General features: G+C 41.6%; 1 long non-coding RNA gene across 1 annotated transcript in view; it reads right to left on the reverse strand.

Annotated features, from left to right (window-relative positions):
- The window catches only part of LOC138295574 (uncharacterized), a 125,027-nt gene that overhangs the window by 25,329 nt on the left and 84,641 nt on the right, over positions 1-15,057 (reverse strand). The window contains exon 2 of the long non-coding RNA XR_011203627.1: positions 4,598-4,636. This is a non-coding gene — a long non-coding RNA (uncharacterized lncRNA). The remainder of the gene's footprint in view (positions 1-4,597; positions 4,637-15,057) is intronic.

A 15,057-nucleotide genomic window follows, 5' to 3' on the forward strand; every position in this document is an offset into this window, starting at 1 on the left:
TTGGTTTTAGCACCTCCAGAAATTATGGTTTCAAAGCATGAATACCTATTAAGTTTTTGAATATTGAAACCGAGCCTTCTGAAGGTGGACCATAAAGCCACATTAAGGCACAACCACTTTATGGTCCATTCACATGCCATTGAGGCACAACAAACAACCCTTTCATACCACCGGCCACGGGCCCAATCTAACCAATCACTGCACTCACATAAATGTGCCGCTGCCAGACCAGGGCCCATCACATTCATACACCACATGATGGAATAAGTTTAACTACATTTGACCACCTGTCAAGTAACTGCATCCTTCTTCCTGAACATTACCGAAGGCATGCGTAATGAACCTTTACTAATGACTCCAATTACAGCCACCTGAGTCTCAGGAAGACATGTTTTTCATGCCCCTTTAGTGCACTCAGGCCCTGATTTATACTTTTTGGTGCAAAGACTGCACTAACGCAGTTTTGCACCAAAAAGTTTGGCACCAGCTTGCACCATTTCTGTGCACCAGCTGGGTACCATATTTATGGAATGGCGCAAGCTGGTGCAAAGGGCAGGCTAGCGTAAAAGAAAATGACGTTAGTCGGGTGGGGCTAGTGGTATGGAAGAAGGGGGTTTCGCACAAAAAAATGATGTTAGGCAGGTTACAGTAAAAAAAAATGACTCTAACCTGCCTAGAGTCATTTTCTGACGCAAAACCATCCATACAACGAGACTCCTATCTTACAAAACACAGGAGTCATGCCCACTACCCTAGTTGCCAGCACAGGGGACCAGGGTCCCCTGGGCATGGCCATTGCACCCAGTGCCATGTAGGGGGGCCCATTTCAGGGCCACAAATGGCACTTTAATAAAATATATATATACTTACCTGTACTTACCTGGGATGGGGTCCCCCATCCTCCGCTGTCTCGCTTGTGTGGGTGGGGGTGTCCCTGGTGCCTGGGGAGGGCACCTGTGGTCTTATGCCTTGGTGTTCCATCATAGAAATAGGCCCACGGGTCCCTTAACGCCTGCCTTGACCTGACCCAGGCATTAAAAAATGGTGCAAAGCAAACTTTGCACCATTTTTTGCCACCTCCTCCCCCTTGTGTGATTTCTGCATGGGAGGATAAATAAGGCACTAGGGCCTTAGAGTCATTTTTTGCCCAGGAACGCCTACCTTGCATCTCATTGACGCAAAGTAGTTTTCTGCAGGCAAAAAATGACTTTAACTCCAATATTTTGGCGCTAGACTTGTCTAGCGCCAAAATATAAATATAGAGTTAAGTTTGCACCAGATTTGGGTTAAAAAAATGACACAACTCTGGCACAAAAAGAGAATAAATATGCCCCTCACTATGCTAAATTCAACTCCTTTAAGTTTGTGGATGCAAGTTGGGGGTGTCCGAGTGTACCTTGCGAAGCCTATTCCTTGAACTGAGCGAGCATAGCTACCTTTGAATAAGGCAAACAAGCTGGTGAAGAAATCCTAAGGTCTCTAAAGTAAAAAGTCAAAAAAATATCCTGTGGTACTCATTCACCAACACTTCTACTTTTGCTTTAAAAGTGAAGCTACAAATTGAGCTTGTACACTTTCAAACAAGTAGAAATGTTGGTGAAAATGTCTGACAGGACATTTGTTTGACGTATTACACTTAGGCCCTAAATTTATACTTTTTTGTGCAAAACTGAGCAAATGCAGTTTTGAGTGAAAAGGTTTACCGCTGGCTAGCGCCATTCCAGAGCACCAGCTGGGCGTCATTTTTAAGGAATTATGCTAGCCAGTTCTAAGGCCCAATTTGTGTCAAAAGAAATGATGCTAACTGGGGGGGACTTATGTCCCCTGGGCATGGCCATTGGGCCCAGTGCCATGTAAGGGGGTCCCAAGTTGGGCCCCCCTATGGCACTTAAAAAAAAAAAGAAAAATACCTGCCTGTCCCCCATCCTTAGGTGTCCTTCAGGTGTGGGTGCAGGTGGGTGGGGGTGTCCCTGGGGGCAGGGAAGGGCACCTGTGGGCTGTTTCCATGGTCTGTGACCACGGACAAGGGCCCACAGGTCCCTTAACACCTGCCCTGACCCAGGAGTTAAATAATGGCGCTATGCAGGCTTCGCACGATTATTTAAGGCCCTCTCCTCCCGTGCATGATTTTTGCACAGGAGGATAAATGAGGCGCAAGGGCCTTAGAGTCATTTTTTGCCCGGGAACGCCTACCTTGCATCTCATTGACGCAAGGTAGATTTCTGCAGGCAAAAAATGATGTTAACGCCAATATTTTTATGCTAGACGGGTCTAGCGTCAAAATATAAATATGGAGTTAAGTTTGCGCTTAAATAGCGTTAAAAAAAATGACGTTATTTCAGCAAAAACAGAGTCTAAATATGTCCCTTACTCTGGTTCTCGTTGGCAGTCATGGTGTCCCTAACAAGAACTTCAAAATTCAGTCATGCCTTTAACATTTTGCCACACAGGGTACTCCGTGAGAATGTGGCATATGTTCTGTCCACTAGTATGTGCAGTATGGGGACTATAATGAACGTTAATTGAACAGAACACATTCCACGTTCTGACGGTGGATATAAATGTCAAGCAGGCCATAAGCAAGTCCATGATTTCCTGAAGCAGATGAAGTAAAGTTCTGTGGCCTAACGAAGCAGTGGCCAACGGATGTTCAGTATCCTTGCACAGCCACTGAAAGGACTACCCAACTGCAGCTCCACCTCAGTCAATTTCCCAGAACTTTGCTTTAGTATGATACAACGTAAAGCAAGTAGGGACTCAGAGAACTGGTTGAGATGGGCACTGTGGACAGTAATCTGATTTTCCTGCCGCTTTCCATGTTTCGGGCTCACTTTACAGTGATGACATGGACGATCCTTTTTGGGTGTCACTCCTGCAGCCTTGCCACATCCTCCAGAACATATGAGGTGGAGGCTGCTGCTTCTGTAATAGCAGTGAGGGTTTCATTTGCAGACAACTGGAAGTCAAAGAAAGTCATGAGCCTTCCTGTGGTTGTCTGACAATAAACAACATATGTATTGTATGTTGCCATCTGGATCAGGTGGGTAAACAGTTTCTTGTACCAAGTGCGAGTTTTACATCACGCATTGTATGGTTGAAGAACCTAGTCGTTCTTGTCCACTCCGCCCATGTACTTATTGTAATCAAGTATACAGATGGGCTTGTGTTCTTCGGCTATCTGACCCCAAACCGTGATGGAGGAAGTGAACTCATCATGAACTGTGAGCATGTATACATTAAACCTATCCAAGAACTTGACTGCGAGCAGTTCGTTGGAACGCAACGCAGTACTCTGGGATTTCTGGAGCTTCTTGCAAACAAGCTCCTGCGGGAATCCTTTGCAGTTACAACAAACTGTACCACAGGCAACAGTGCCAGGTTTGTAGAGCTCACTGGACAGCTCTTCTTCTGTATAGAAATTGTCCACATAAAGGTTATAATGTATGTGAAGAAGTCGCTGGAGAAGTTCCCATACAATCCTACCTGTGACCCCCTAACGCGGGAAGGCAACCTATGGGGTTTAGGGTAGAGTCCTTCCCTGTATACACTCTCAAGCTGTACACATAGCCAGAAGAGCTCTCACACAGCTTGTACAAGCTCTTTTGCTCAAAATGTACTGCCTGAACAGCAGCCATCCTTTGTACAGGATCAAGGATTCATTGACTGCTATGTTCTCTCAGGGAGTATAAATGTCTGGAAACCTGGCAGATAAATGTTCTACGACAGGACAAATTTTGAACAACCTGTCATGGTCTGGATGGTCCCGGGGCAGTGTAGCAGAATTGTCATTGAAATGCAGCATGCGCTGTAGTAGCAAAAAACGATCTCTGCTCATGTATGGTGCGAGGATGGGGGTTACTCAAACCATGCGAGTCGTCCAGTAGGACTGCAAGGTGGATTTCTGCACTAACCCATTTTGAGCGTAAGGCCCAAAAATATCTTCAACTCCGCTAGCAAAGTTAGAGCCCACTGACTTGCCCTAGAACAGGGCCTTAGAGCACCCACATGCTTCCTCAGAAATTGGTATGCACGCAAATTTGTTTGCTGCACAATTTTCTGAAGGAAGTCAACATCCAAAAATAGATGGACGTAGTTGACTGGCAAAAGGTTGACCGTATCAACTTTACATCAAGCGCCACCAGTAAAAGGGGGAATTTGGGGCTGAACTAAATCGGGGGGCTGCCAAGAGAGCACTCTCTCTGTGCTTACCGCTGCACGCACCAGCTCTCTGGTTTGGGCTAACCCGCTGTTGTCCCACTGCACAGACTGTGCTTGCAAAGGGACAGCTCAAATGTCCTCCTCATCTCCCTCAGAATCACTGGAAGAGGTGTCGGATGGGAATCCATCGACTTAAAAATCACTCTAAGATTCTGCCTCATTGTCCTCTCCCTCAGAGGCTGTCTCAGTCTCTGATCCTGTCTCAGAGCTATCCTTCATAACATGAGTTAGGGCTTGAGCAGCACTCATCCAATAAGATGCTATCTCTGCTACTGGCTAAACTGTCCCTCTAAAGTACTAGCCTATGTAGAAGACAAATAGTCACAAAATTGCTTGTGGGTATGTGTGATATGTCCAACAGTAAATGTCATCACCTTACCTTCGCTTCTTCTCTGATTCAGCAGATTCTCTGAAGACACTGAAAAAAAAAAAACCCAAAAAGACTGAGTACTTCACCTTACCACATACCCATCATCATAGCCTTTAGCGCTGGTGGCATCTAGTGCGACAGTCATTTTTGGTGCTCTGCCTTCCATGACCTCCTCTTCTAATTCCCTTAGTACCACCGCGGAAAAGTGCCCCTCATATCTCCATAGCCCCCCTCCACATACATTTAATTTGTTTTAAAGCGCAGGTAATGCCTGGCTTTACTGATCCACTCAGCTAAATACATGTATTTCCTTTGCAACAGGTATATAAACTATCTGTGCTATTGTATGGTGTCAAAACTGCCACTAGACAAAAGACAGATCTATTTCTATATAGAGAGACTCTATCTCTCTCTCTCTCTCTCTCTCTCTCTTTCTCTCTTTCCCTATAAATATATATATATATATATATATATATATATATATATATATATATATAGAGAGATATCTATCACTTTCATGTATGAGTGGTCTCCCAGGGGGCCGATCGTGGCTCCCAGAAAACAACACATGTAAAAAAGTGATATTTATATATATATATATAAATATATGTATACATATATATACCCATACATATCTATAGAGAGATTTGTCTCTCGTTATATATAGTTGTATATATATATATATATATATATATATATAGAGAGAGAGAGAGACAGAGAGACTGACTCTCTACATCACTTTTTTTTTTTTACACATGGGTGCTTTTCCTGGGGCCAATTGTGACCCCATGGCAAAGCACACATGTATAAAAAAAATGCCCCCACAGGGGGTCAACCCAAGGGCTGACCCCAACATTTTAATTTTTTTAAAAATATTCCCACAGGAGGGTTGGGCGCGATCATCCCCCCAGGGAAAACCATTTTAAAAAAATATAATAAATGTACCCCCTAAGGATCAGCCCGTGCAGGAAGAGCTGACCTCACCATTTTTTTTTATTTTTTTTTTATTAAAATAAATGTAGTCCCTGGGGGGTGCGATCACCCCCCACAAGAACCCTAACATGTTTTTGTAATTATGCCCCCATGAGGGTGCCAGCCCACTAACATGGGGGCCAACCCCCCCAAACAAGATCCCTGGTGCCCAGGGCCATTTCCTGGCCATGGATTGCAGCTGTAGTGCGATCCATGGACAGGAAATAGTGCGAGGGAGGCATGGATGGAAAGGGGAGACTCTCCCCTTTCCATCAATGCCTCCCTGGCATCTGGGGAGGCCATTTTAGCGCTTTTTTCCCCAGCAGAGTGGCGAGAGGACGCTTACCTGCTCCTCCGCTGCTCCGGTGGGGAAAAATGTGACATCACAGATGGCCGGGAGGGAGGGCGGGAGAGATGCAGAAGTTCTTCCGGGTCTCACGGGTTGAAAAAAAAATAAACATCCTCCGGTGTATTGCACCAGAGGATTTGTAAAACCCCTCCCAGGTGTTGGCCACTGATTGTGACCCACACCAGGTAGAGAGTGCGGGCGTCAGCCACTGGCCGACGCCCGCACCTATGGGGTTAATGAACAGAAATAAGTAATGAATGTGTGGGAGTCACACGTGAGACATGTGGATGAAAAACAATCAATGTGATAAATTAGAAAAATGGAACTTAAAAATGTAACTAAAGAGCACACATTGTTGTCCATTCAGTTTTGAAGAAAGGCAGGATCTGTATACACATCCAAAATGCTGAGGCTTACATAATTGTCAGTATAGACAAATAATAGATAAAATCACAATTACCCCAGTACCAATGTATGTTTCAAACACCATGGGCTATCATTTGCTTGTACAACCAAAATACACAGGCTTACACATGTGACAAAATTAACCCCAAATGGTTAAAGTTACAGTTGAACCAGTACCAATGCTCATGTACACATCACAGGTTATGAATTATTATTGAGTGTACGTATTCTTAATCGACAACGTTTTGAGCATAGAGGAGAATGGACGATCATCATCAGGACATTGAATGATGCCTGAGAGCAAGGCACCTCATACAAGCCTGCAAGAGCTGGAGATAAATGAATTGAAAAAGCCAGGAACAGAAAAAGAAAGAAAAATATATTTTTTTTAAATAGAGTTAATCCAGACATAATAGTACAAATACACAAACAAACACCATGGTTCCCAATTTTGGCTCGTTAAGTGCAATGTATAGCCTAACAATTCAGGCACAGCAAGGTATGCAATTCATGCAGTGACCATGGGAAGCAAATAAGATATGCCAGTTGCTGAAAGGCCAATTACGCATGCTCAGATGTACAAAATCAGCAGTTATGTAAAAAGAGGTCAGTAATCCATTTTACACTTATTTCTGTGCAACACAGGTGTAGAAAAAAATGCTAGGAAAAGTGTCCAATGTGAAATCAGCATGCTAGCTGGGTTGGAACTATCAGCATACCATGAGAAGGATCCTGGTACGGAAACACAAACACGCCTATGGTCAATTTGGAGACAGGTACACCAACCAGCAATTGGACAAGGTCTGGGGGCAATAGGGGAGTGATTCAACTAGAGAAGTTTAAAAACACTGAAGAGTAAGTAATGCAAACTGGAGGTCAAGGCTTACCAAAACCGGAGGAGTATCAAATAATATTTTATGAGAGCACAATTGTACCGAAACTACCATCCAAGGTTCCGAGATTATGTGACCTTGACTGTAAAAATGGAAAAAGTGAACCCAAGTAAGTGTCAGTGTGAATACCCAGAGAGAAATAAGTGAGTACTTTGCATGTGTCTAGGGACTTACATAGGTAAAGGATCCTGAACCTGAAAAACGGACATGGGTCAAATGCTGTTAGGGAGATTCCTACTAGTGAAGGCGCAGCATGCGGGTGGGCATGGGGGATACCATAATAGTCACTGGAATAATGCGAACCACTAATCACTGAAATGGGCTCAAAAAGACTAAAGGGTAAACGTAATGCATGCTGGAGTACAGCGGCCGTATTGAGGGACTAGTGAACTGTAAGCAAAGTAGGGAAACATACAAAGAAGCCAATCCCAAGATTGAACAGCAGGAGCCAGGTAGGATGTTAGGAATCTAGAAGTAATGAAAAAAGTATTCCTGAAAGAAGATAAAAAGAATGTGAAAGCAAGGAGTTACAGAGGTACTTAGTTGATTAAAAAAAATTATAAAAAGCTAAACCATGGAACAATCACAAGCAATTGCAAAAAGGAAGGTTATGTTACAAACTAGCAGTGAAAGAGAATTAAAGGAATGAAATCACGAAGTAAAGAAAACAGTGAGGCAGCCAGTTAAACATACTGAACTGTAAGCAGGTTACAGACATATAATATAGCCTTAGAACCCGCCGTAGCGGGCTCTACCGGCTATTAAAGGCCCGCTCCGGGCATTTAACAAGGGAGAGGGACTTTAATAGCCGGTAGAGCCCGCTACGGTGGGTTCTAAGGCTATTAGAACATTCTGCCACACAGGGCAGAATGTTCTATTAAAAAAAAAATGTTCACGGAGCCCGAGGGGATTTAAATCCCCTCGGGCTCCGTGAGGCTTTGTTCACAGCTGTTGCTGTGAACAAAGCGAACATTGGAATGTTGGCGCTGCGGGCTTTTACCGGCCAGTAAAAGCCCGCAGCACTCCACTATTTTCAATGGAGCCCCCAGCATTCCAATGTTCTAATAATATATCACAGCCAGTCCTCAAAGCGAGGTGAATCTTTGTTGTAGTCAACATCCCTCATATTGACAAGAAAATTAAAATGGACTTCTTCCAGGTCTGCATCATTGTGACACTAGATACGTCCAGTCCTCCATGCGATTCAGACCAGAGTGCAGGCTGTCACTATGCAGTATCCACCTTAGTTCTTCCTTATTCCAAATGGCTACAATGCCAGCTCCCCAGGGAGGTGGCTTAGCAACAGAATCACTTGCCACCAAAGTATCTACTAGCATCAGTTCCACTCGAAGAGATTGTAGGGTCTGGAGACTGCACACAGGGCTAGATCAGCTATCTGCAGGAGCCTGGAAGGCAGAAAATAGAATATCCCTCAGCCCAGCCACCACACCCCACCTCATCAACTGTAAATATGCTTAATTTACTTCTAAGTGCTGGACACAAATACTTTTCTGGTTAGTCAACACAACTTCTCACCCTCTTGTTACCACACTTTGGAGCCCATAATAAAATGAGACTTTTTTGCCTAGTGAGAAGTTCCTGACTTCACCAGCACAGACCTACCTTTGTCATTGTCATATTAAAATGTTCTTATTAAGTCCAGCATTAAAAAATCTTAAGTACATATTAACAAATAAACATATGCAGAGGGGCTTTCAGTTATCCCTCTCCAGTCATTGGTCTGTTGTGGTGTCAAATAACATTTTGCTTTCACCTACCACAACATACAGCACAGGGCATGAGGTAAGGGCGCTTTATCTATCCGGTGCCATGGTCCTTTTTAGAGCAGTCATTTAGAGAAAAAAATTAATAAAAATAAAATAAAATCTATAAATAAAATTCAAATTATAAATAAATCTAAAAAATGTTTTTTATATATTATTATTAATAAAGAATAAATAAATAAATACAAATAATGATCAAAATGTGTATATATATATATATATATATATCTTTTTTTTTTTTCACACTTGATTTCCTTGGTTAAGGGAAAGACAGCACTCCGTGGGTATCTTAATTGATCCGGGTTTATTTGCACAAAAGAAAAGAACGCATTTCGGCGTTGCCGCCTTCGTCAGCTTCTTATTCGCCATTTTGCTTTCCCTCATATATATCACATGATCACTCGATTAAATCCCTATCAACATTGTCAACAAGCTATTTTACAATCGGACTTCTTATCACCCTACTCTCTACTATTAAAACAGGTTACCTAGTTTGTGAAAATAATTACATAGATCTTACTTTTATACAGATTTCCCAAGTGTGTAAACAAAAACATCCCAGCTATATATAACGATGTGAATAGGTATATAAACGCATTGCAACAGTATGTGTTATATATTGTTCGCGTTGCACTTATGAACCAGTTTTCACATCAAATTAACATGTACCATTCCGGTTGCCCAGTTGGCTAGAATTAACTTTCTCTTTACCTTGTTTGTAAAGATAATTACCTAGATCTTACTCTTATGCAGGTTTCCCATATGTGTACACAAAAACATCCCAGCTGTATATGACGATGTGACTAGGTACATAAATGCATTGCACCGGTGTGTGTTTTGAATTATGGATCTCTCTTCCTAATCATGGTACATTGAGTGGTTATACTGTTGGTATTGTGTTCGCGTTGCACTTATGAACCAGATTTCACACCACATTGACATTGTCTTATGCCTTTCTGGCTGCCCAGTTGGCTAGAATTAGCTTTCTCTTTCCTTCGGCATAAATCATTATTTATCGAATAGAAGAGCCCTCTTACCATATGCCTTGGAAGCATTTTGTAATTTCTGATGCAAATATCTGGTGTGGAACAACAACTTCTACCTCCTCAGGTATTGTTCAATGACGTTCATGTTGCTTCAATGCATTAATGTGGGTGTATATATAACTCCTCACTGATGTTCAACCCGTTCGGTTCCTTAGGGTGGAGCGACAATATATACCTTGACTCTAACTTTCGTAAGTTCTTCTCTCGATCTCCCCCTCTACTCTCTCTAGCTATTCCATCTATTATACTATAGTTCAACTCCTCTATTCTCCCTCCATGCATCTCATGGATATGTCTGGCCACTGGATATGTAACATCCTTGTTGGCAATTGCTCTCAAATGTTGCAGGATTCTTCTATGTGCCTGAAGTTTTGTACTTCCCACATATAATTTCGGACACGTGCATTTTAAAATGTAAATTATGTGGTCACTTTTGCATGTGTATCTCCCTTTTATGGTATGTACTATCCTGTTACCAATAGTTAAATTTCTCATATTCTCTCCATTTTTGCATGCTTTGCATTTCGTGCACTTATAGAAACCGTCCTGCCTATTGAGCCATGTAGACTGTTTGCTCACCTGTCTAATATCACTTTTAACTAAAACGTCTTTCATAGACTTCCCTCTTCGGTAGGTTATCTGCGGTCTCTTTGTTAACCTTTGTCCTATTACAGGATCACTCCTCAATACATGCCAGTGCCTTTGTAATAAATTGCGCACTTACTCATGTGCCACATTAAATGTTGTGATAAACCTCACTGTCTTCTTGGCATTTTCCTCACTCTTTCTTTTGTTCTTTTTCTCCTCTGTCGAGAACAGCAGATCTTTTCTGACTCTGGATCTCACTTTGTTACTGGCTGTTTCAAGAGTCTTGACGGTATACCCTCTATTCTGCAGCCTCTTTCTCATATCTATCTGAACTTCTTTGAATTTGGTCTCAGTGCTGCATATTCTTTTGGCCCTCAACATTTCGCCAAAGGGAATGTTATCTTTTAGTGGTTGTGGGTGGTGACTGGTGGCATGTAAAATACTATTACCTGCGGTTTGCTTTCTAAATACTGTAGTTTCTACCCTGTTGTTTTCTACCACCACTCTTACATCCAGAAACTCGATTTCACTTGGATGTACTTTACTCGTGAATTTCAAATTGCAGTTATTATTGTTAACTTCTTGTGAGAATTGTAATACACTAGTCATGTCTCCTTTCCAGATGATAAAAATATCGTCTATGTATCTTAACCACAGTACTATGTGTTGGTTCCACTGGTCTAGGGGGGATTATTTAATATTTGTTCTTCCCACCACCCCATGTATAAGTTCACATAACTTGGTGCGAAAAAGGTTCCCATAGCTGTCCCACACTTTTGTTCGAATATCTTGTTGTTATAGAAAAACATATTGTGTCGTAAACACCAGCCAATCATATCCATTAACATTTTACTGTGTTGGAGAAACTTAATGGGTCTAATTCTCAAAAAATATTCAATGGCTCTTATTCCCAAATTATGGGGTATACTCGTATATAATGCTGTCACATCTAACGTCATGAGAAGGAAATCCTCCTCCCAACTAACATCAAAGATCCTTCTTAAAAACTCAGTGCTGTCCTTCAGGTAAGATGGCAAATTTACAACCAAAGGGGACAAAAATGTATCTATGTACTGCAATAAAGGTTCAAAGAGACTGCCTCTGCTTGAAATTATGGGTCTGCCGGGGGGTTTCACTGCATCCTTATGTATTTTAGGTATTAAGTTGAAGACAGGTAATTTGGGATGATCCACTGTTATGAATCTGTGTTCATCCTCAGTGATTAAACATTTGTCTTTCCACTGCTGTAATTCTATGTCAAACTGATGTTTGACACTTTCCACATATTTCACATCTATCTTCTCATAACAAGTTGAGTCATTTAAGTGTCTGTAGGCTTCCTCCATGTATTCTTCAATCGGTCAGATCACAATATTCCCACCTTTGTCTGACCCTCTCACCACTATTTGTGGGTTCTTGGTCAACTTCTCAAGAGTCTTGGCATAACTAGTTTTAATCTTCCTTGTCTTCTTTGTCTCTCTTGTTCTCAATGCTTTTAGACCTTTAATTAAAATCTCTGAAAACTGATCAATTAGATCCCCACTCGATCCTAGAACAGTTTTAGATTTAGGTTTAAGCCCTAAGGCGTCTGTTTTGTCCGTTGCTATCCCTTCCAGTTCCAATCTAGTGATGACCTGCTCATCATCGGTTATGCTGGTGTTCTCATCCATTTCCCATAGTTCTCTCAATAATGTTGCGTCTTCGAATAATAAATTGTCTCTAAACAACTTAATTGAAGTGACATCATCAGTTACCAATGACTTCTCACCATATCCTGTTTTGTTGTTTTTGAGTGTGTGGATGTTTAACAACTTTAGTTTTCGTATAAACAAAAAAAGGTCTATCCGGCTTTGTTCGTACTCGAAATGATTAGGCTGGCAGCATGATAATCCGAGTGACAGATTCTTTATGTCCTCCTCTCCAGTGTTAATTTTGATAAATTCACAACAGTTTTGTCATCTATTAGTATTGTTTGTTGCTTCGAGTTAGCTTCTCGTGTCCTTCTGTCAAGGTTTCTTTTCCCTCCTCGCCTCTTCTGTCTCTTTCTCTTCCTCTTGATTTGGTTCCCCGCCATGGTCTGTGATTGGATCTGCGGTCTCTCCTCAAAATATTAAATTTGTCCTGTAATGTTGTTTGTATCTGTGACCGTGTTGATTCATCAACGTCTGTATCTGAGCTTTCACTGATTTCTGCATTGGATTTTCTTCTTTCATCATTTGCAGTTCTCTTTTGAGACTCACTCATTCTTTGGTTCCTCCAGAAGTCAAATTTATTGGCATACGTGTATATCTGCCCTGTTTCATAGTCTATTTTATTCCTATTAAATTTCTGCGTGTTTTTATAAATAATTTCTTCTTCCATTTTGGCAAGCTGTTCTTCCATTGCCCTGTTTAGGGATTCAGCTGTTTTTTTATCTGCGAAGCAATCAATGTCCTTAGTCAAACTTTAAATTTTTTCTAACACTTTATCCCTATCACTCTGAGCATATTTAATCAAAATTCTCATCATTCCTGCCGAGCTCTGTGCATTGTGTTCGGCCCATTCTTTTAACATTTCCGGATTAGGGTCATCGTAGGCAGGCAATATGGAAATCCCTAGTCCCCTTGGGACTCTGTTTGCTTCCAAATATCTTTTCAGAGATTCGCATTCCCACCATTTGTTAAGCTCTTTTTTCTTTAATCGCTCCAGTTCCTTAAAGGTTTCATACATGTCTGTTCGCCTCTCTGGATGTTTCGCATTGCGTAAGGTAACTTCTGTCGTAGAGGAAAAGGCCAATTGTGCTCTTATTTTTCTATTCTCATAAGTACTCTGGGATTTATTCGCCATTCCAATGTCGATATCGTATTGTTTTGGTGCAGAAAACCCCAATCCAACTCTCCGATACCACAAGCGCCGGTATACAGTTCACGTTAATGCTCAAACATTTAGAGCTTTTAAACCGGCGTCCAACTCCGCTATGTATGCCAACCGCATAACAAGCACGCTTACCTCAACTCAACGGGGTAACAGCTCCGGCGTCGTTCGACTCCGTAGCAGACTCGCCCGAGCCGGCATCGTTGCTGTTAAATCTCACGCCAGCGGGGGCAGGAGGCCGTAATCTCAAACACTTTCTGTTAGCGTGCCGGTCCTGCTCCAGAACGTCAGCGGTGCTCATTTGATGGCGAGCGCTACCATCAGTGAGGAGTTATATATACACCTACATTAACGCATTGAAGCAACATGAACGTCATTGAACAATACCTGAGGAGGTAGAAGTTGTTGTTCCACACCAGATATTTGCATCAGAAATTACAAAATGCTTACAAGGCATATGGTAAGAGGGCTCTTCAATTCGATAAATAATGATTTATGCCGAAGGAAAGAGAAAGCTAATTCTAGCCAACTGGGCAGCCGGAAAGGCATAAGACAATGTCAATGTGGTGTGAAATCTGGTTCATAAGTGCAACGTGAGCGCAATATCAACAGTATAACCACTCGATGTACCATGATTGGGAAGAGAGATCCATAATTCAAAACACACACCGGTGCAATGCATTTATTTACCTAGTCACAGCGTCATATACAGCTGGGATGTTTTTGTGTACACATATGGGAAACCTGCATAAGAGTAAGATCTAGGTAATTATCTTTACAAACAAGGTAAAGAGAATGTTAATTCTAGCCAACTGGGCAACTGGAAAGGTACATGTTAATTTGATGTGAAAACTGGTTCATAAGTGCAACGCGAACAATATATAACACATACTGGTGCAATGCGTTTATATACCTATTCACATCGTTATATATAGCTGGGATGTTTTTGTTTACACACTTGGGAAATCTGTATAAAAGTAAGATCTATGTAATTATTTCACAAACCAGGTAACCTGTTTTAATAGTAGAGAGTAGGGTGATAAGAAGTCCGATTGTAAAATAGCTTGTTGAGAATGTTGATAGGGGTTTAATCGAGTGATCATGTGATATATATGAGGGAAAGCAAAATGGCGAATAAGAAGCTGACGAAGGCGGCAACGCCGAAACGCGTTCTTTTCTTTTGTGCAAATAAACCTGGATCAATTAAGATACCCATGGAGTGCTGTCTTTTCCTTAACCAAGGAAATCAAGTGTGAAGTTGTAGGCGAGGTAGCGCTCGCCATTAGATGAGCACCGCTGATGTTCTGGAGCAGGACCGGCACGCTAACAGAAAGTGTTTGATATATATATATATATATATATATATATATATATATATATATATATATATATATAAAAACATAAATAACAAATATTATATGTTTACTCTCTTGTAATCATTACTTTGTCTACCCATCACCATATGCAATGTCTCTATCAATCTATCCTCCATTCCTACTTTGACTCATCCCAAATCCATTCTACTACTTTCATCTCCTAAATTACCCTGCCTAGGCTTTTCCCTCCTCTTCCACATTTA

This window comes from Pleurodeles waltl, chromosome 1_2 (assembly GCF_031143425.1).
Source record: "Pleurodeles waltl isolate 20211129_DDA chromosome 1_2, aPleWal1.hap1.20221129, whole genome shotgun sequence".
Taxonomy (NCBI): Eukaryota; Metazoa; Chordata; class Amphibia; order Caudata; family Salamandridae; genus Pleurodeles; species Pleurodeles waltl.